Here is a 22,271-nt window from a genome sequence, read left to right on the forward strand (position 1 = left end):
TCTGTCAACATGATTTTTAAATTAGGTCAATTAGACTGAAAACTCAGGAGTCCAAAACTCTTACGATCTGTATGGAAAATAAAATAAAACGAACAAAAACTATTTTGAAAAAGATGCCAGGCCAGCCTTTTAGAAAGGAAAAGTCAATGTATTTCTTCAATATACATGCCTAAGTTTAAAGGTCTTTTAATCCAAATCAATAGCATCAAGTAGCTTATTATTAAACACCAGGTATAAAAAAAAAAAAAATTTTTTTTTTTTTATGTGTCTAGCTACTCTAGAGGATACAGATATATTTAGGACAATGTGCCTAGCCATAGTCTAAAATCTGTTTTAGGTAAAAGAATTTATATATGTGGAAAAATTAGAGAACAGAGTTGAATTATAACCAGCTGTGAGACTGTATGCAAGTTAATAGCCTCTAGTGTGGTCAAAAAAGAGAAAGTCAGTATAGGCTGGAATTACCCATAAAGGAAATGGAAAAGGAAAGTCATGGAAGGGGCCAAGAGAATATTAGAAAAGGAACCAGGATACCTTGACCTGAGAAAACAAAATTTTAGCAGTAGGAGTGTAATGGTTAAGGTTATGTGTCGACTTGGCTGGACCATGTTTCTCAGTGATTTGGCAGTTATCATGTAATATGGCAGTTATATAATGATGTAGTCACCTCCATGATGAGGTCTGATATAATGTAATCATCTCCATGATGAGATCTACTATGAGTAGCCAATCAGTTGAAAGGGAGTTTCCTTGGGAATATGGCCTGCATTCAAGATATATGGAATTTCTGGCAAAGCTCGAGAGCTTTTGCTCTACTCTGGATCCTGCATTATTAGGCTTGTGGTCATCTGACCTCTGGTTTTTGGGACTTGAGCCAGCAGCCTGCCATCTGACCTGCTGTTCTTGGGTTCATCAGCTCCTGCAGCTATGTGAGTCAGGATTAGCCTTCAACCTGATACCTGACCCACAGACTTGGGACTTTCCAACTTCTTCAACCGCATGAGCCATTTCCTTGGTATAAGTCTCTCTCTCTCTCTCTCTCTCAGTGTATATATACACATGCTTCTCTTGAGAGCCCAACCTAAGACAGGGAGTATAGCTAGAAACCTGGCATAGCTAAAGTTGAATATTGGTATCGGGGAGATAAACCAAGGATGGAGACAAACAAGTGCATAAAAAAAGGAGAATTATTTCTTCCATGGAATTACCTCCTATGACCTTCTTCCTTTAGGCTCCTATATTCTTCTGGGAAGAGTCCTTGGGTGGTGCGGACTGAAAAGTTAAAGATTGGAGTCCACCCAGAGGTTCCTTGGAAGAAAAGCCTGGTGGTTGTATGGAGCACAGTTCTTCTCTGGCACACACGGAGCCACCATGAGTCAGTATTAACTCCATAGCAACTGGTTTACTCTTCTGTGCAAATCTTTAATACATTTCACAGTAGAATTTCATGATCAAAATCATGGACTCTGGAGCTAGGCTATCTGGGATCAAAGCCTGATTACACCACTGGTGAGTGACTTAGAACAAACTATTCAAATTTTCTGTCCCTTAATTTTGTCATGTGTAAAATAGAGATCATAGGGAGATACCTGATAGAGCTATCGTGAAAATTCAGTGACTTAAAATATGTAAAATGCTGAGCACAGTGTGTGGCCATAATAAGCACTCTACATTTATACTCTTGTTATTGAATTACCTTTTGCTAGATCTGAGCTCCACATGGGCAGGGGCTGTCTCTAAACTCTTGAGACCTACTGCCTAATGTATACCTAGAGCATAATACCAAACCCGTTGCCTTGGAGTCGATTCCAACTCATAGCTACCCTATAGGCCAGAGTAGAACTGCCCCATATGGTTTCCAAGGAGCACTTGGGGCACTTGAACTGCCAACCTTTCAGCTAGCAGCTGAGCTCTTAACCATTACACCACCAGGGTTTCCACGTAGAGCGTAAGAGAAACTAAAGCAATGTTTGATGAAGGAAAGGAAGACCACATAAATGAAGCATTCCACGATACCATGACTCCCTCTCACAAATACCTCATAGCAGGGGCACAATTTGCTTTCACTGTACACCCTGTATGGGTACTCATTTTTTTGCCAGTTTGTGTATGTCTCTGGCTCCTCTTTGAAATTCTGAAAGTGAGTGTAGGGATTTTGACTCTTTTTATTTATTTATTTTAATTTCTATCACATAATAATAGTCAAAACATGTCTGTGGAGGTGAAAGTTAATCTGTCTTTGCTGATTGCAGTGAGCCAGTGTAGGTTCCTGAGGAAGGGACGGTCATGACATTAAAGTGCTTTGGGAAGATTAATCTAGTGCTTGTGTAGAAAATGGATCGCCATGAAGAGACTGGTGATAGGGCTGCCAGGTAGGCATGAGGTACAGGGGTGAGGCCTTCAGTAAGCATCGTAGCCACTTTTGCAGTAGACATGGTAGGTATCAGGCATGGAATAAGTGTATTGAATAACAGGGCCACTGGAAATAAAAAGATGGGAAGAATGCACAGAATGCTTTATTAAAACCCGACTTAGGTGCTTATACTCTGCAGCAGTTACTATTTCAAGGTCACTTTTTTCTTAAATATGGAGTTTGAATAAAGATAAAAGACCCTGCACGCAGAGAGAGAATTTTGGCCTGCTTCGTGAATTGTTCCAAATCTGATAGGTGGTTTCTCTCAGGTTCACGTGGATATTGAAACAAAAAATTACAAAAAACACTCCGATGTTACATGCAAGCATCTATCTCCTGCTAAGTATACTGTCAGTGACACTAAAATTAATATTAACCCTTGTAATTATGTGTTCTCTCCTCCTTTCTTGAAATACTGGCACTTTTGTCTATAGTTCATTTCCTAGTGAAATACTTAACGATTACTTGGGCCTTCTTTTCTTGCATTAGGCTTTAACAAACCAGACAACCTGTAAAATAATAAATGGTTTGATATGAATATAGTGAAAATCCCTAATAGAAACAGTCCCTTGGTTTCTTAATTTTCAGCCTTTTCTGAGTAAATATGCCAAGGTGTTTAGTTTTCTTTTATTTTTCTCCCTAGTGAATCATTTTAACTTACAGCTTGAGCTTTGAAACATTTTGAGTCTCTCCAATGTTTCCAGATAGTGAACTTCTTAAAAGTTCTGCGCTTTTCATTGCTACAGTTCCAAATAACACATTCATGACCAAATATTACCTTAACATTAACATATAATGCATATGTTTGTTTAGGTTGTGTACAACTATACGTATACGTACGTAGATAGGCTTGTCAACCCTTATATTCATGTATATTCACTCTATAAAGATTTCAGAAACACAAATTTGGATGGAGAAGTATATGTGTAAATAGTGGCTGACCACAGTTAGTTTTCAATATACAGCAGTAATAAAAACAACAATCACCACAATTGTGTTGATGGTTATGATGATCAAACCTGCATATGGGACGTTTCTGGATCAGTAAGGAGACTGGTAACCTGACTTTCACGTGGTGTCTGACAATGTTAGGAATGCATTTATAAAGAACAGCTCAGCCTCTCCGGGTAGTTCTTATAGCAATATGAGAAGACTGGAGGTTATGGCCTCAGGGATACTAGTCTGGATTGGAAGTATAGATACCCAATAAGACACCCACAGAGCCAGAAGAGGTCCGATCCTTGTTAGGTCTGAGCAAGTGTCCATGAGTTTTTGGGAAAGCACAGTGGCTGTGGTGGTAGGGTTAACAGAGCACTGCCCATGGCTTTGGTAATAGCCAACGTAGGAAATAGGTGCTTGTTTGCACTGTGCTCAGAGGATTTTTTTCCTGCCTTATTGTGCTAACACAACTTGACCTGGCTTAGATGAGAGTGTCTAGTTGGAAAATTAACTCTTCTTTCTTGGACTCTGATCTACAGCTTTCTCCTTGACATATTCACTTGGATGTACAGTTGGCGTTTCAAATTCAACTTGTGCAAAAAAACTCTTGATGCCTCAAACAAAAACTCTGATTCTGTCTCAAGAGTCCCCACTTCAGTGAATTGTATCACAGGTACCCTTTGATCCAGCTGAATACTGGGACTCACCTTTGATTGTGCCTTCCTTTCACCCCTCTTTCGGTATCCAATCCATCAGAAAATCCTTTCAATCCAATACCATATCCTTTCATGTGTTTTCATTTATACGTATTTTCATTATTATTGGGTAACTCACCTTTACCTCTTAACTATGTTATTGAAGTATCCCTGTAACTAGTCTTCCTGCTTTAATTCATTTTCTACAAGGCATTCGATGTAATGTTCTTAAAACTAGATCACGCCTGATTGAAACTCTTCAATGGCTTGTGCTGTACTTAGGGAAAACTCTGAAGTTGACCCTTGCTGACACGGCCTTATTCTGACTCCCGCTTTGTCTCATTCTTCCATTCCCACTCTCTACTCTGCTTCAGCCACAAAGATCTTCTTTTTGTTCCTTGAACATGCCAAACTTATTTCTAAACGCAGAACCCTTTGCACCTGCTCTTTTCTCTGTTCTGCCTAGAATTGTCTTCCCTTGATTTGTCACATGGCTCCATTTCATCCTTCAGGTCCTCACCACTTAACCGTTCCATTGCTGATAACAGAAGCCACTGCCATTGTTTGCAGAAAAGAATTTAACACGAGGAATTGGTGCTTACAATCTTTTGTAAAGACTTGGGGATGGTTCCAGATTGAGGCTTCAAGAACGACTCTCCAAATTCACCCCAAAATGGGCCTGCCAGGTCTGTCTCATCAGGAAGCTAGGGAATCAGGAGACCAGCACCCAATGTCTGGCTTCAGGGTCACACCACCGTGACCATAATCAGAGGGCCAAGAAATGAGGCAGAACCATTGACTGCAAAAACATAGCATTTTATTTGCTTTCTGGCAGACTTCTTCCCTAGTAATGTGGTTGCCTCCCTTGTTGCTGCTTCCTCTTCTCTCAATTCAAGTCTGAATTGATGCTTCACATGAGTGTATCTCATTGGCAGAGTCTAAATCTGAAACCCTAGCTGGAAAGGAAGATGAAAAGCATAGTTTTTAGCTGTCCAATCTACACATGATGAGGCTTGAATCAGATGTTGAGTGACTCAATTTATCACATTTGCCAGAAGGCTCCCCCTGACTCCTCCCATGAAATCCTGTCATATTTTTAACTTTTTTACTTCCATAACAGCGTTTATTATAATCTATACTTAACTTTATTTATTTATTTAGATTTACATATTATCAGCCTCTCATCCCCAACTATAAGCTCTATGAGGCAGGGACTTCTCCCCATTTGTAAGGGATTTGACATGTGTAAATGCTAGCAGAAATATATGGCTGAATTCAATAAATGCATGAATAGAGCTTACCCACAATTTCCCTGCCCCACACCCACTCAAGGACTCTCACTGGTCTTTGACAAGGCTCCAATATGGTTGTTGTTGTTAGTTGCCGATAAGTCAGCTCCAACTCATTGTGAACCCATGTACAACAGAACGAAATGTTGCCTGGTCCTGCACTATCTTCACAATCATTGGTATTCACGAGTCGGTTGTTGTAGCCACAGTGTGTTTTGAGTGCCTTCCAATGTTGTAGCCACGGTGTGTTTTGAGTGCCTTCCAACGTTGTAGCTACGGTGTGTTTTGAGTGCCTTCCAACCTAGGAGGCTCATCTTCCAGCATCAGATCAGATAGTATTTTGTCCCTTTTGGTTCAAACGACCATATTTATTGCTCAAATAAAGACACTTTTGAGAGAGAAATGGGTAGATTATTGTCATGGATTGAATTATGTTCCCCCAAAATATGTGTCAACTTGGTTAGGCCATGATTCCCAGCACTGTGTGATTTTCCCGTGTGTTATAAATCATAATCTTTGCCTGTGGTTAAAGAAAATTAGGGTGGGATATAACACCCTTGCTCAGGTCACATCCCTGATCCAATGTAAAGGGAGTTTCCCTGGGGTGTGGCCTGCACCACCTTTTATCTTTACAAGAGATAAAAGGAAAGGGAAGCAAGCAGAGAGTTGGGAACCTCATACCACCAAGAAAGCAGCACTGGGAGCAGAGCGTGTCCTTTGGACCTGAGGTTTCCTATGCTGAGATGCTCCCAGACCAAGGGAAAACTGATGACAAGGACCTTCCTTCAGAGCCGACAGAGAGAGAAAGCCTTCCCCTAGAGTCACCGCCCTGAATTCTCCTTCTAGCCTATCAGACTGTGGGAGAATAAATTACTCTTTTTTAAAGCCATCCACTTGTGGTATTTCTGTAATAGCAGCAGTAGATGGCTAAGATAATTATTAATAATTAAGCTGAAATAACAGGCATAGCAGGGGATTCTCCAAGACTAACTAGGATTAATAGCCATCCTACATATTATGACTGCTATTCCCTGATAGATACATCTTCTTTTATTCCCTGATACATCTTCTTAGGATAGTCAAGAGCAACCTTACAGGGATCCAGATGTCTTTACTCTGGATTACTGTTTTTATTTCTGTAATTTTCCAAATGTTTGGTCAAGGACTTTGGTTACCTGGACTGTAAAAGCAATTTTCTACTTCTTGTGGAGTTCCTAAGACTAAACGATTTCTCACAAATCCTTACTATCTGGACTATTTGGACTGGAGTCTAGACCTTGTACTAATAAAAATCAGAAGCAGTGTTATAGTCTAAGGTTTTCCAGCACCATTCTAAACAAACTACTCTGCAATCATTGAAAAAGTGTATTAGACACACAGATTTTTTTTTTTTTTTTAACCTCCTTCCCGAAGATACTGATGTCCTAGGTGGACTTCAAGAATCTATTCCTTGTAAAACCACCAGGTGACTCTGACACATAGCCAGATTTGAGAACCATGGTACTAGAAGTCTCTGAGGTCACTTCCACATTGAACAGTCTATGGTACAAGAAGCTAGTAAGTTTCTTGTTTTGGTTGTTGGATGTTGTCAAACGAATCCCGACTCATAGCAACCCCATATGACAGAATAGAACTGCCACATAGGATTTTCTAGGCTGGGATCCTTATGGGACCAAATTGCCACATCTTTCTCCCATAGGGTGGCTGGTTGGGTTCAAACTGCCAATGTTTCGGTTAGTAGCTGAGCACTTAACCATTGCTCCACCAGAGCTCCTAATGAGTATCTTACACATATACAATCATTGACCTTAATTAAGATGGAAGCTGTCAATGGGCCAACAGTGTGAACTGACAGGCCACTGTACCCCCAGGTCTGCATTCCAGGTGTTTACAACACAAGGTGGCCCACCCCCCCCCGCCCCACATCCTGGACCTGCAGCTGGAATCCACTGTGATGAACCTGCTTCCCCAAATAGCTGACTCATTTTATTGCTTTCTGTTTCTCTTACTGTATGCCGAAACGTTTGCAAAGAAGAATCGACCACACTGCCCCGTGTGTTGTAAGTGCTTGGTTATATGTAAATGTTTATTACAGGGAGAGAGGAGGGAGGGAAGGAAGGTAAAGAAGCAAAGAATCAAGTCAAGAGATAATGTGGGAAATATAGTCAGGAGACCAATTTGCTTTCCTTAGATCGGGATGTAATTTTGATTTAGGAACACAAACCCTTAAAGTCTCCTGGGAAGAGGGCAGTATTACGTCTTCCATGTTTTGGAGGACTGGTTGAAAAGTGAAATTCTGTGGGGCTGATGTTTATGCATCTGATGACTAAGATAACTGCTTTTTAGAGTGAACATAATGCAAAGCTAAATGTAATTGATGTTTTTGGTTCATCAAATGATGTAACAGGTTGATTTGAGAATGGCCTTGGGTAAGGTGAACTCAATCTGGACTGAAGTACTAGAGACTCCTCAACCACCCTCATCAAATTATGTAATTTACTTCATTCAGCTTTTTAAACTCTTAAGATGTGGATTGTAATATTTTTTAATGCATGGGAAATCTCTAGGAAATATTCTAAAATGAGATTTCAGAAGGATTACTTGGCATTCTCTCAGAAACACTGTCTTACAAATCAATCATTAACAGCTAGATTATAGAGGCATGCTGTATTCAATTCTGTTATAGCCTCCAGACTTATTTTTATTAAATTGAATTCTTGATTTCCTTTAGGTCCAACATGGTTTCTTTCAGATACTGGTACATGAAACAGCTTTTTAATGTTTATTAGTGACCTAGAAGTTGTGAAATCCCAGTTGTTGCCTCTGTTCTATACCACCAAACCTCCCACGTAATAGAATCATTGTGTAAAGTTAACCGGTTTCCATGGAGTTGATTCAGTGTAAAGTTAAGTGGATAATTAAAATAATCTATTACCCTTCTGAACAACGTGAGCTGTGGTTCTGATTTTCTTTCTCATGGCATCCTCACACCAGGTCAGCTAACATCCTCCCTCTCCTCCTACAGCTGTTTACTTACTCTGAAAAGATGTTATGGTGCCTGGAAAAAAAAATCTGTTTATCTATGAATCTGGACCTTGTGTCTCTGAGAAACTTACTTTCCATCATGCTGCTTTGAGCCAATATTTATTATTGTCCCAAAGATGTTCATTGCAACTAGAGTGATGTGGCTCAGGCAAGCAAGCCCCTCGTGGGCTCAGGGCATTTCTGGAGCACGCTGGCTCTTTATCTGGTGCCTGGAAGTAGTTGTTTGACACACACCAAAGGGAGAACCTCATTAGACACGGAAAATGGCACCGTGGAGCCTGCAGAAAACTTCAGCTTGCTTCAAGAGTGGAAAAAAAGCAAAGATGCAGAAACATCAAAGTCAAATTCAAAATGTAATAGAAAAATGAAAGAGGAAATAGAAGAGGACGAAGGTGATAAAAAGAAATGCATGAACTGCTTTTTTATTTGACAGTCTTATCAGACTCCTAGGGGGTGTGTTTTGTCTATCAGAGTCCAGAGTCCTCAGGCACCTAATGAAAATATCATGGGATTTTCGAAATGCTTTGCATTTTGCCTTCTTGCAAGTGAGGGGGATTTTCTTATATTTGGCATCAAGTCCGGTGAATACAAATAGCCCTGCAGAGTTCTTATAAGCTTATTTTTATTGAATTCAAGCTTCATCAATGCAGTGCCGTTACAATTGAGGGAAAGTATGGGAACTGGCTCAACCGTGAGTTTTGAGAGCATTGTTGAATCTTTAAATCTACCGTCATCCCATCATTAGACTTGTCTCCCAGTGTAGTTGGATGGTCAGCATGTTTTACAGATGAACCCATTAATTCACTGGGAAGTGAAGTGATGAGTGCTGCCTGGCAGTCAGGTTTAGGATTAGGATTAGCTGAAAGCTCCGTGGGTTCCAGTGATTGCTAAACATTGAGGACAGCAACCCTCATTATAACACCAGACCTTCAGAAATCATCTACCAACTTCTTCCACCGCATTCCAAAGAAAGTTCATTTACCTTCACAGAGAAAGTGCCTTTTAAGATTTTCAAGACCAGCTTGCTAGGTATACACATGGGTATGTGTTTCTCCCCAGAAGCTTCAGTTATAATTTAGGCAGAATTCTTATTTAAATATAAATGTCACTTTATGTAATTATATATGTATTAGTTATACATATGTAATTAATAATTCAGTAAGTATTTATACGGCCTGCTAATAATGTCTAGGCATTACTATAGACTCTATTGGGGTTATGTAACTTTGCAAATCATGGAATGTACCCACATCAATTGATAAATTCATTTTTTTATTGCTTCATTCATTCATTTGTTCATTGACGGCAGTCAATAAATGTTAAATTAATGGAAAAATAGGTTGACAGGAGAAACTTGGTGATGTTGGTAACGAAGACAGGTGTTAATACTCGGAGAAGTCGGGGTCATTTAAGGTACAGGAAATAACAGGATACCCTCCCTCCCAAATAAATCACAGAGACGTAATTGTTTAGGATATGTTTTGTTGTTGTTAGTTGTCGAGCTGCTCCAACTCCTGGCAGTACCGCGTATAAAGCCACAAAACATTGCCTGGCTGTGTATCATCTTCATAATTTTTGGTATGTTTAATTGTTGTGGCCACTGCATCAATCCATCTAATTGAGAATTTTCCTCATTTTCGTGGGCCCTCCACTTTACTAAATATGATGCCATTCTCTACCGATTGGTCCCTGCCAATGATGTGTCCAAAGTTAGTGAATCGAAGTCTCCGACAATATTCTGTTATCTATGGAGTTTTTGTTGGCTAATTTTTGGAAGGAAACCCTGGTGGCATAGTGGTTAAATACTATGGATACTAACCAAAAGCTTGGCAGTTTGAATCCACCAGGCGCTAGTCTGTCCTATACAGTTGCTATGGGTTGGAATCACCTCGATGGCAATGGGTAGTTTTTGGAAGTAGACTGCCAGGCCTTTCTTCTTAGTCTGGAAGTTCTGCTGAAACTTGTCCACCGTGGGTGACTCTGCTGTGATTGGCTGGTGGCATAATTTCCAGCATCATAGTAACATGCAAGCCATGACAGAGGAGTGTTGGAGTATGTATTTAACAAGTAGCACACACACACTCTGATATTCCTGGAGTGTTCCGTGATATGAATGCAACTGGAAAATAATTATAAGTCAAGTATTTATAAAACTAATTACATTAAGAAAGATTAGTAGTATCCCTTTCCTTAATTCTCCTCTAATTCTATGATTTGCTCATTTATTTCGCTTTAAATGAGGGAAATATAACAATTTTGTTATATTCCAATCTTTCTTCCACACCCCTCTGAATACAGTTCACAAAGAGCAATGCACTGTGTACACTTACAAAAAATTCCTCTTCCATTTACTATAGGAGAAAAACAACTCTTAGGATTAATTGTGAGGGTTTCACAGGAGTATTGCCGAATTAAAGATGACCAGAGAAATGCTGGCCTCGGAGGCTCTTCACTTTGACAGCCTGGATACTGAGCATGTTTGAGAAGTAGTTCTCAGGGGTTGTTCTGGAATCTATTTCATTAGTATAAACCTCTGGAATTTAGCTCAGATAATACCGTTCACAAAGGGCTAGCTTGCTTCCATGAATAGCAAACATAGACTGCATGTGCTTGCCTTGTTTCTCACCTTTTCAGTAGTTATTTTTTTACTAATGTGAACGAACTGTTTATGGAAATTTGCTCCAAGGTGCAGACTGGTGAACTTGGGAATCCAGGCATTGCAGCCTTGAGTATAATTTCCTCCTGAAGGTTGGCTAAGAGCACTTTTGAAGAGATGTGAGCAGCACTTCAGCCCCACTTGTATTATTTTCAGCAAACACTATTTTTAATGCCTTTTTGTCCTTCCCTTGTTAAAGCTTCACACTAGTCACTGCTGATTGATGCTTGAAAGAGAGGGGGATTATGGGAAGAGGAGTGTTGCATACTAATTCCTTTAAATTTGGGGATGGGGAGAAATGCAGACAGATGTGAGTAAATGTTATAAAAATTACGAAAAAAATAATAATAACCCACAGAGAGGAGATGCACTAATGTGTTGTTATTCAGGCCATATAAGCACTTTCTTTTACTTTCACTTCCTCGGTGGAAACTCCTTAATTCTAAAAGACTATATTCACTAGTCATAATCCATTGTGCTCGAGTCGATTCTGACTGATAGCGACCCTGTGGGTCAGAATAGACTTGATGGCAATGGGTTTGGTTTTGGGGTTTATATTCACTAGCAGAGCCCCGGGGTGGTGCAAATTTGTTATTATTGACTGTGAACCTAAAGGTTGGTGGTTCAAACCTACCCAGTGGTTGCTCTGAAGAAAGGTCTGGCCTGCTTCTGGAAGGTCAGAACCTTGAAAGCCCTGTGGAGCACAGTTTACTCTACGCACATGGGGTTGCCATGAATCGGAATCAACTCAAAGGCAACTGGTTTTTTTTTTTTGGTTCTATTTACTAACTTGAAGCCCTGATGGAGCAGTGGTTAAGAGCTCAGCTGCTAACCAAAAGGTTGGCAGTTTGAATCCATCAGCTGCTTCCTGGAGACTCTATGGGACAATTCTACTCACTCCTATAGCGTCACTATGAGTCGGAATTGACTTGACGACAACAGGTTTGGTTTTTGGTTTTATTTACTAACTTATCTACATAAGCTCCCGTCTTCACCTCTTTTTCTCCAGGCCTCTTTTTCCCCTGTTTTTGGGGCTGTACTTCCTCTGACTTCTTCCTCATACTCCTTCTCCCTCGTCAACACTTTTTAACCTATAAGCTCTTTAACTTCAGTAAATAAACATATCCTTTATCTCATAAACAAAAAGTAAAACAAAACAAACAAAAAAACACCTTATTTAAAGCTCAACCCCTCTGGCCACAATCTGATCTCGAATCACAGCTTCCTTAAAGAACGGGGACCGGAAGCTGTTCCACTGTGTTCTGTGACAGGATAAGTGGTACTGATTTTTCCCTTTGCCTCAGGTATTGACATGGCTGAGGATGGCAGCGTTATTGATCTTGCCTTTAATTTGACATTTTGAGTTTTTTTTTTTTTATCATGAACTTTTGGCATTAATTTTGATCTTTAAAAAAAAAAATTGCCTTAAAGTACTGTTTCTTTTTTGGTTATCCCCTTAAATTTGATGCCTAATTGCATGCCTCACTGCTCTCCCTGCCTCACCCTGGTCCCATCCGTGCATACTCACTTGTACATTTCATGGGTAACTCAAATTAATTGTCTCTCCCTGCAATCAACTCTTCCCTCATGCTGGTACTCTATTTTTCTTTGGATCTCTTTACCTTTTACCTGGATTCCAAAGCAGAAACCTGGAACATCCTAGACTTGACCTTTACCAACATCTCCCCAACCAGATAATCAATCAGCACATGTTACCTAGTTTAGCTCTTTATTCTCTTTTTTCCAGACATACTGTCACTATTTTGATTAAGACACCCATCATTTATTCCCTGAATTGCTACAATAGTCCCTTAACTGCTCTTTTTGCACTAGTCTCTTCCCTTCGGGTCTGGGTATTCCCTTCTATTTCTCCCATCTATTATTCATACCGTTGCATCAAGAAAGCTCTTTCTAAAATACAAATTTAACTTCCGTTGCCTACTTAAAAATCCTTCAATACTTCCGTATTGGCTGGGAACAGAATCCAAACTCCTTAGCAAGCCATATGTAGTTATTGTGTACCATTGAGTTGATGCCGACTTATAGAGACCCTACAGGACGTAGTAGAAAACATATAAGCCATACTTCCTTGGTACCTGCTAAACCCTGCATTTTTATGTCTTGCCACTGACCTTTGCTGGAATACTTGCAGGAACCTAAATGGGCTATTTCCTCAGAGCCCTGGGCCTTCTAATGTGCCTTTTCTTCTGCCTGAAAGTCTCTTCCTTTAAAACTCAGTTCACATGGCAACCCAAAACCAAAAACCAAACCCAGTGCCGTCGAGTCGATTCCGACTCATAGTGACCCTATAGGACAGAGTAGAACTGCCCCATAGAGTTTTCAAGGAGTGCCTGGCGGATTTGAACTGCTGACCCTTTGGTTAGCAGCCGTAGCACTTAACCACTACGCCACCAGGGTTTCCTCATATGGCATATTGTCCAGGAATCCTTCCAGATGTTGACAGCCTGAGCTAGGCATCCTTTCTATCTGCTCTCTCTCCTATGTTTCTCTCTCGTAGCGCTTATACAGTTTCCTAGTCATTCTGCTCACCATGCCATGAACTATTTGGAATTTTATCTTTTAACTCTGTGTCTCTAGTATATAATGTAGTTCCTGGTACAGTGTAGATAGGAACTGGGTGGTGCAAATGGTTAAGCTCTTGGCTACTAACCAAAAGGCTGGCAGTTTGAATTTACCCAGAGGCACCTCCAAAGAAAGTCCTGCCAATCTGCTTGTGAAAGATCATAACATTGAAAACCCTATGGAGCACAGTTCTTTTCTGACACACATGGGATCACTATGAGTCAAACTGACTTGATGGCAATACAATACAGGTATTTTAAAATTATAGAAGACTTCAGTTTTTTTTGTTCAGTCTAGATATCAGTATTTTCGTCATTTTGTTTACAGTAAAAACAGTTACCTTTAGAAATGGTTTCCTGTATTAGGAATGTAATATCTGATGGATCATGATTTCTTTATCTCCCTAGATATTCTTATTTTTCAATATGGGCATGTCAATCCTGTTTACTCACTCTCCTCCCATAAAACCACTTCATGCAGGCAAATATAATAGGACCAGAGACAGTCTCAAAATCACATTGTTGTCATAGGCAATCAGTGAGGCAGGACCAGTGATGCAGCAAGGCAGAGCTCAGCATCAGACCTGACCAGGCAAATTCTGTTTCTCTATCCTTAAACTCATACCTCTAGATACATGGTATTATCAAGGCAAGACCATGGTTGGCCAGATTAAATGCCTCTGGGTGGTCTTAGGAGCTGGGCAGGAATCAAATGGACAGCTAGTCCAGGCAGAAAGCCTACAGGAACGCATATGTCTCAGGGGTCTGACCGACCCAGGCTGAAACGATGGCAAATGCATGAAAGAATCGTTAAATCCAACTAGGTTTGCCCAAGTGGAGCCCAGATGAGAAAAAGATCTAAAATAAGACAGTATATTTTTACACTCAGGAGCTTTCTTGATCCCTTTAATGCATGCCAACAATTTTCCATAGATATGTTTTTTATGACAGTTATGAGGCCATTAATGGAATACTTTGCAAATCAATTGCAAAAAGAGAAATAACTGAGTAAGAAACAGCTGAAGTAAAAAATGAAACTGCTATAAATATAGATAATAGCTTCCATTAAAAGTGTCTTCCAACATTGGAAAGTTTAATCACATTTACACTCAAATCATTGGTTACACTCTATTTCACAGTTGTCCAACTTGAGAAAAATCTATGCACCATTAAACATGATAGGTTCCATGTTTTTTTTTTTTTTTTTTTTCTTAATATTTGGTCAGCAATGGAAAATTTTGTGGGCTAATTTCATTAACAAGTTTTAGTTTCATTTAATTCTAACGAACAATTTTAAAAAAACACATCGTATTTTTTAAAAATCCATGGACAACATTAAAAATAAATTCAGATTAGCTCATACAGAAACACATTCTGGGATATATTAAATTTTAATGTCTGGTAAAAATTAATTTGGTATTGCAAATTACTGGAGGGAATAATGCATTTCCTATTTGAAAAGGACTCAAGTTTAATTCTCACCTCAAACCATGAAAAAAAAAAATTTTTTTTTTTTTGTCAAACCATAAGCCAGACTAATTCTAATGGAATCAGAGTTTTATTTGCAACAAAAAACCAAAGCCAAACCAGTTGCCATGGAGTCGATTCCAACTCATAGCCACCTGATAGGACAGGGTAGAACTGCCTCACAGGGTTTCCAAGGGGCGGCTGGTAGATTCGAACTTCCAGCCTTTTGGTTAGCAGCTAAATCTCTTAACCACTGAGCCAATAACAACCCACAAATAAATTATTTTTAAAATGTAGGTAGTGAATATCTAATCTCAAGAAGGAGAATGCTTTTTCTAAACTTAAAGGGATTGAAAAAATTTTAAAGGGAAAAATAAATTGATTTAACTAAATAATAAGTTTAAACATCATGAAAAAAGTTAAGAAAAAGATAGCTGGGAGAAAGGTTTTCTTCAAACATGACAGAAAAAAAAAATAATATCTTGAATATTTACAAAGCTCGTACAAATTTCTAAGAACCTCCCCTCAATATTGTAGAATATCAGTTGGCACAGGGTATATTCAGACAATTCAGAGAAGAAAATACGCTTAACTGGTACATTTCTGAAAACTGTCAAGCTTCAGAAGTAATCAATGAAACATTGCAACTTGGGACATCTTTTTTTTTACCCATTGAATTACAAAAGGTATTCAGAAGAAGTACTCTGGGTTGATGAGAACATACAGAAATAAGAGAACTCTTTTATATTGCTGGCAAAAGATTCAAATAGCTTGTAAAATTAAAATTCTGGAAAATAATTCAGCAGTTATTCCCTTCTTAGCCTTTGATATAGAAACAACTACTTCCAGGAATTTTACTGTAACAAGTAATCTGAATTAAAAAAAAAAAAAAATTATCTTGCAGAGAGATTTTTATCAAAACTCTTTATGTTAGAAAATCAGATAAGGAAATATCAAAAAAGGGGTTATAATATAGGAATTCACATTGATGCTTACAAGTAATTGAATAATATGAGAACATGCTTATAAAATACAGAGCATATGCATCATGTGATATGCGGTGCTTATATAGACTGAAGGAAACCCTAGTGGTGTAGTGGTTAAGTGCTATGGCTGCTAACCAAAACGCTGGCAGTTCAAATCCACCAGGAGCTCCTTGGAAACTCTATGGAGTAGTTCTACCCTGTCCTATAGGGTCACTACGAGTCGGAATTGACTTGACGGCAACAGGTTTTGTTTTGTTTGTTTTTTTTTATAGACTGAAGAAAGAATGCTAATCCATTATAAGGATTATCTGTGGCTGACAGCTTTATTGTTAATTATTGTCATCTTCTTTGTATTTTTTTCTATCTCTTTGATTTTCCATAAGGGGCACTTATTACCTTCATGATCAGGAAAAAGGATTGCTAATAAAAGGAATTTGATTGAAAATGCATCACGGGAATAATGCTAATATAACCCTGCTTATTATCCCACATCATATAGGAAATTAGTAAATTCTTTGTACCCATGTTGACAGTTTGCCTTTCCATCTTGTCATTTGTTATTGCAATAAATGACTAGGGCTTCTCAGGGGAGGTGGTAGATCCAATTAATGCTGATGAAGTTTGAGGTGATCCTTAAGTTATCTACTTTTCCAGCCAGATTTTCCTTATTGAGGGTTTGGGTGGTAACACAGGGGGAGCCAGCCACCTTTCTTTGTGCTAAAATAATTTAATGAGGGTGGTAAAATAAACAAAGCCTTGGGCTATGAAAAGAAATCGCCCATAAAGTATGACCTACTAATTTTCTAATCTTGCATTGTTTTACAAGACTGATATTTAGGAAGGTGATTATTTTACTTCTTCAGGATTTGACCTTTGACTGCAATCAATGCCTAAAGGAACAGCTCAGTAAAAGTAACCTTAACTGAGTTCAAAGTACGAAACTGTTCTGCAGCAGGGAAGAGAGAAAAAAAATTACAGATTTTTTTTTTTTTTTTTTCCCAGTTAGAGCAGAGTAAAAGTCTATATTCTGCAGCTAAGAGAAGCAGTATTAGATGTAGTCTTTGGGATTCTGACATATCCTCAGTTTATTCTTTAGTGCCATAGTATTTTTCCATTATGTGCTATTGGAAGAGTTCCATCTTCTCAGGATGGCATATTGAACACATCTCCGAAGTGGGGAGTAATGCCCTGTCCTGAAGACAGACGCCTCCCTTCTCAGCATCTTCAACATGGCTCACCTAGTGTCTACAGCAAGGATGTGGAGAACGGTGGTAGCAATCACTGCCTTTGGTGGGGACAACTAGAGGTCTTTGGAACTCAACATAGAGACATATCCTCATCATTCTATAGCAGTTCTGCATATCTGCTATTGTTCTGGAGTTTTACCGGATCATAGCAGAACTTCAAAGATCAGGGTGTAAAAATTAAAACCCTGGCACTCCTGGGGGTTTTTATGACTTTAATGATATCCAGTAGGGACCACCTGTTATTTGGGGTGTTTGCTAGCACGCCCACTTCTGTATCAAGGTCCTCCTCATAGAAAAACCTGCCTCCTTGTTGCAACTAGGCAGTGTTTTCTTTGAGATTCCTTCCTTTCAATTCCAGGTTCTCTCTCCTCCCAGCCTATTTGTTTCTGCCTCTATCAGAATTCCAGTGTTATCTTCTCTCTGTCCATCCCCACAACTGCCATTGAGAAAGAGCCCCATATACTCCTTTACGTGTAGAACTAAATGTCTCCTAATTTCTACAATTTATATCACTCTGTGGGGTGACAGTCACTCTGAGAGGAAGGAGACAGGCCAAGGATTCCTGGGCAGGGTTTTTACATACCTTTGGGCTGAAGGAAATGGTATCACAACAGGCCAGATGTTGGTGCAGTTTTTTTTCCACCAATGCAATGGTGTGGAAAGATTATCAAGGATGACATGAAAGTGCCAAATTTTCAGAATTCACCAATCCATGACTAACAGAATAAAGCCAACAGAGTGTACAGAATACAAGGCGTACGGGCTTCCAACTCTCGTAAGGAAAAAAAAATCTAGCCTTTTCCTCCCAAATAATCCTAAGAACCTGCAGTCTCGGCCACATTTACCCATGAACCTTGTTCCTCTTTCCATGCTTGTCTTTCCATGTGCTGGAGAGCAGCAACCCCGAACTTTCCCTCCCAGACAGACTCTTCAGGAGATGCCCCACTTACTGGTGTTGGCTGCTGTTGTTGGAGTCCCAGTGCAGCAAAAGTCTGACAGACCTGCAGAGATGACCAAGCCACCTCCTCCCCTTAACTTCATACAATTTCTTGAAGTCATCTGTGCCCCAAGGGCAGAGTTCTGCCATTCTCCCTAAACCTTGGTCCATCAAGGTGTGAAGGAGGAATCCTCTTATGCATTGTTATGTCAGAAAGAAACAGGTCACAGCTAAAGTCACCAGGATCTCCCTGAAACCATTCCCCTGAGATATTTAAACTTTAAACCTTAAAGTAAAACTATCACCTGAATTCTTCTTTGAACCAAAAAGAAAAATAATAATAATTTATTTTAATTAGTAAAGTGCATTGCTTGAACATGGAACTCTTTTTTTTTTTTTTTAATTTACTGTGCTTTAAGAGAAAGTTTACAATTCAAGTCAATTTCTCATACAAAAATTTATACACACATTGTTATGTGATGCCAGTTGCTCTCCCTACAATGTGACAGCATACTCTTCCTCTCCACCCCATATTTCCTGTGTCCACTCAACCAGCTCCTGGTCCCTTCTGCCTTCCCATCTCACCTCTGGACAGGAGCCGCCCACTTAGTCTCATGTGTCTACTTGAGCTAAGAAGCACACTCCCCACTAGTATCACTTCATGTCTATAGTCCAGTCCAATCTGTATCTGAAGAGTTGGCTTCAGGAATGGTTTCAGTTTTGGGCAAACAGAGTCCAGGGGCCATGTCTTCTGGGGTCCCCTCCAGTCTCAGTCAGACCATCAAGTCTGGCCTATTTACTAGAATTTGAGCTCTGCACCCCAACTTTCTCCTGCTCCGTCAGGGACCCTCTGTTGTGTTCCCTGTCAGGGCGGTCATTGGTGGTAGCTGGGCACCATCCAGTTTCTCTGTTCTCAGACTGATGGAATCTCCAGTTTATGAACATGATACTCTTTTAAAGAATTATCTGTGTGAGATCAAATTGACAAGGGCAACTCGAAAGATTGGATGGGTTTAGGAGGCAGGGAGTTTAGATGATCATGGTGGAATAACGTGGAAAAGGATAGTGAGAATAGTTGCTCAACATGAAGAATGTAACCAATGTCACTGAATTGTACATGTCAAAATTGTTGAAATATTGTATCTTTTGATGTGTATAAAAACCCACAAAACTCACTGCCATCAAGTCAATTCAGACTCATAGTGACTCCTGTAGGACAGAGTAAAACTTCCCTACAGGGTTTCCAAGGCCATAAATCTTTACAGAAAACAGACTGCCACATCTTTCCCCTGCAGAGCAACTGGTAGGTTCAAACTGCCTGTGTTTTGGTTAGCAGCAGAGCACTTTAACCATTGTACCACCAGGGCTCTTTCACACACACATACAAAAAAAAATCACTGGGGTTCAAGTGTGTTAATATACATAGTGGACCATTTTCCCCAAGCTAAGCCTGTTGTGCCAGGAGTGGTCCTACCATTAGCCCCAATCTGCTGTGACTATATCAGTTCTTCCCTCCAAAGATCAGGTGCCAGGTTGAAATGATCAGTCTAGACAACCTACCTCCTTACGGTGGGTCACACACACGTATACTCTATAAAATCTTTATTTTTTTCTTTTTGTTGTTGTTGTTGTTAGGTGCCGTTGAGTTGGTTCCGACTCATAGCGCCCCTATGCACAACAGAACGAAACACTGCCCAGTACTGCGCCATCCTTTCAATAGTTGTTATACTTGAGCTCATTGTTGCAGCCACTGTGTCAATCCACCTTGTTGAGTGTCTTCCTCTTTTCTGCTGACTCTGTACTCTGCCAAGCATGAGGTTCTTCTCCAGGGACTGATCCCTCCTGACAACATGTCCAAAGTATATAAGACACAGTCTCACCATCCTTGCCTCTAAGGAGTATTCTGGCCGCACTTCTTCCAAGACAGATTTGTTCGTTCTTTTGGCAGTCCGTGGTATATTCAAAATTCTTTGCCAACACCGCAGTTCAAAAGTGTCAACTCTTCTTCGGTCTTCCTTATTCATTGTCCAGCTTTCACGTGCATATGATGGGATTGAAAATACCATGACTTGGGTCAGACACACCTTAGTCTTCAGGGTGACATCTTTGCTCTTCAACACTTTGAGGAGGTCCTTTGCAGCAGATTTACCCAATGCAGTGTGTCTTTTGCTTCTTGACTGCTGCTTCCATGGCTGTTGATTGTGGATCCAAGTAAAATGAAATTGACAACTTCAATCTTTTCTCCATTTATCATGATGTTGCTCATTGGTCCAGTTGTGAGGATTTTCGTTTTCTTTATGTTGAGATGTAATCCATACTGAAGGCTGTGGTCTTTGATCTTCATTAGTAAGTGCTTCAAGTCCTCTTCACTTTCAGCAAGCAAGATCGTGTCATCTGGGTAACACAGGTTGTTAATGAGTCTTCCTCCAATCCTGATGCCCCGTTCTTCTTCATATAGTCCAGCTTCTCGTATTATTTGTTCAGCATACAGATTAAATAGGTATGGTGAAAGAATACAACCCTGACGTACACCCTTCCTGACTTTAAACCAATCAGTATCCCCTTGTTCTGTCCCAGCAACTGCCTCTTGATCTATGTAAAGGTTCCTCATGAGCACAATTAAGTGTTCTGGAATTCCCATTCTTTGCAGTGTTATCCATAGTTTGTTATGATCCACAGAGTCAAATGCCTCTGTATACTCAATAAAACACAGGTAAACATCCTTCTGGTGTTCTCTGCTTTCAGCCAGGATCCATCTGACATCAGCAATCATATCCCTGGTTCCACGTCCTCTTCTGAAACCAGCCTGAATTTCTGGCAGTTCCCTGTCGATATACTGCTGCAGCCAGTTTTGAATGATCTTCAGCAAAATTTTGCTTGTGTGTGATATTAATGATATTGTTCTATAATTTCCACATTCAGTTGGATCTCCTTTCTTGGAAATAGGCATAAATATGGATCTCTCCAGTCAGTTGGCCAGGAAGCTGTCTTCCATTTTTCTTGGCATAGATGAGTGAGCACCTCCAGCGCTGCATCTGTTTGTTGAAATATCTCAATTGATATTCCATCAATTCCTGGAGCCTTGTTTTTCGCCAATGCCTTCAGAGCAGCTTGGACTTCTTTCTTCAGTACCATCGGTTCCTGATCATATGCCACCTCTTGAAATGGTTGAATATCGACTAATTCTTTTTGGTGTGATGACTCTGTGTATTCCTTCCATCTTTTTTTTATGCTTCCTGCATCGTTTAATATTTCCCCCATGGAATCCTTCACTATTGCAACTCGAGGCTTGAATTTTTTCTTCAGTTCTTTCAGCTTGAGAAACGCTGAGCGTGTTCTTCTCTTTTGGTTTTCCATCTCCAGCTCTTTGCACATGTCATTATAATACTTTATTTTGTCTTCTCGAGAGGCCCTTTGAAATCTTCTGTTCAGTTCTTTTACTTCATCAATTGTTTTTAGTCTTCTCTTTTTGACTGCTAGCTGTCTCCACTGCTAGCCGAAAGGTAGGCAGTTAGAACCCACCCAGAGGCACCTCAAAAGACAGACCTAGAAATTTGCTTTCGAAAGGTCACAGCCTTGAAAACCCTTGTTCTGACATACGTGGGGCTGCCATGAGTCAGAACTGACTGAATGGCAACTAACAACAATGACAATTTTTATCTTCCATCCCTTCATCTATCCCACCCTCATTACCTTTCCTTTCATCCCACATTCTTCCCTTCCCTTCCCTTCATCCACCAAAACTAACATGGTAGGCCCTGGCTAGACAATGGAGAGTATAAAGCAAAACCAAACCAAACTCCTTGCCGTCAAGTCGATTCTGACACATAGCGACCCTATAGGACAGAGTAGAGCTACCCCGTAGAGTTTCCAAGGAGCTCCTGGTGGATTTGAACTGCTGAACTTTTGGTTAGCGGCTGTAGCTCTTAACCACTATGCTACCAGGGTTTCCAATGGAGAATATAGTGCGGAAAAAGTTCAGTGTGTTCCTTTTCTTACAGAGGTCACAATTTCC

The 22,271-nt window shown here is 39.9% G+C and overlaps 1 protein-coding gene across 2 annotated transcripts in view; it reads left to right on the top strand.

Moving 5' to 3' along the window:
• The window catches only part of GRM8 (glutamate metabotropic receptor 8), a 913,900-nt gene that overhangs the window by 644,117 nt on the left and 247,512 nt on the right, over positions 1-22,271 (top strand). The gene's annotated exons all lie outside the window — the stretch shown is intronic.

Source organism: Loxodonta africana, chromosome 8, assembly GCF_030014295.1.
Source record: "Loxodonta africana isolate mLoxAfr1 chromosome 8, mLoxAfr1.hap2, whole genome shotgun sequence".
In the NCBI taxonomy this organism is placed as follows: domain Eukaryota; kingdom Metazoa; phylum Chordata; class Mammalia; order Proboscidea; family Elephantidae; genus Loxodonta; species Loxodonta africana.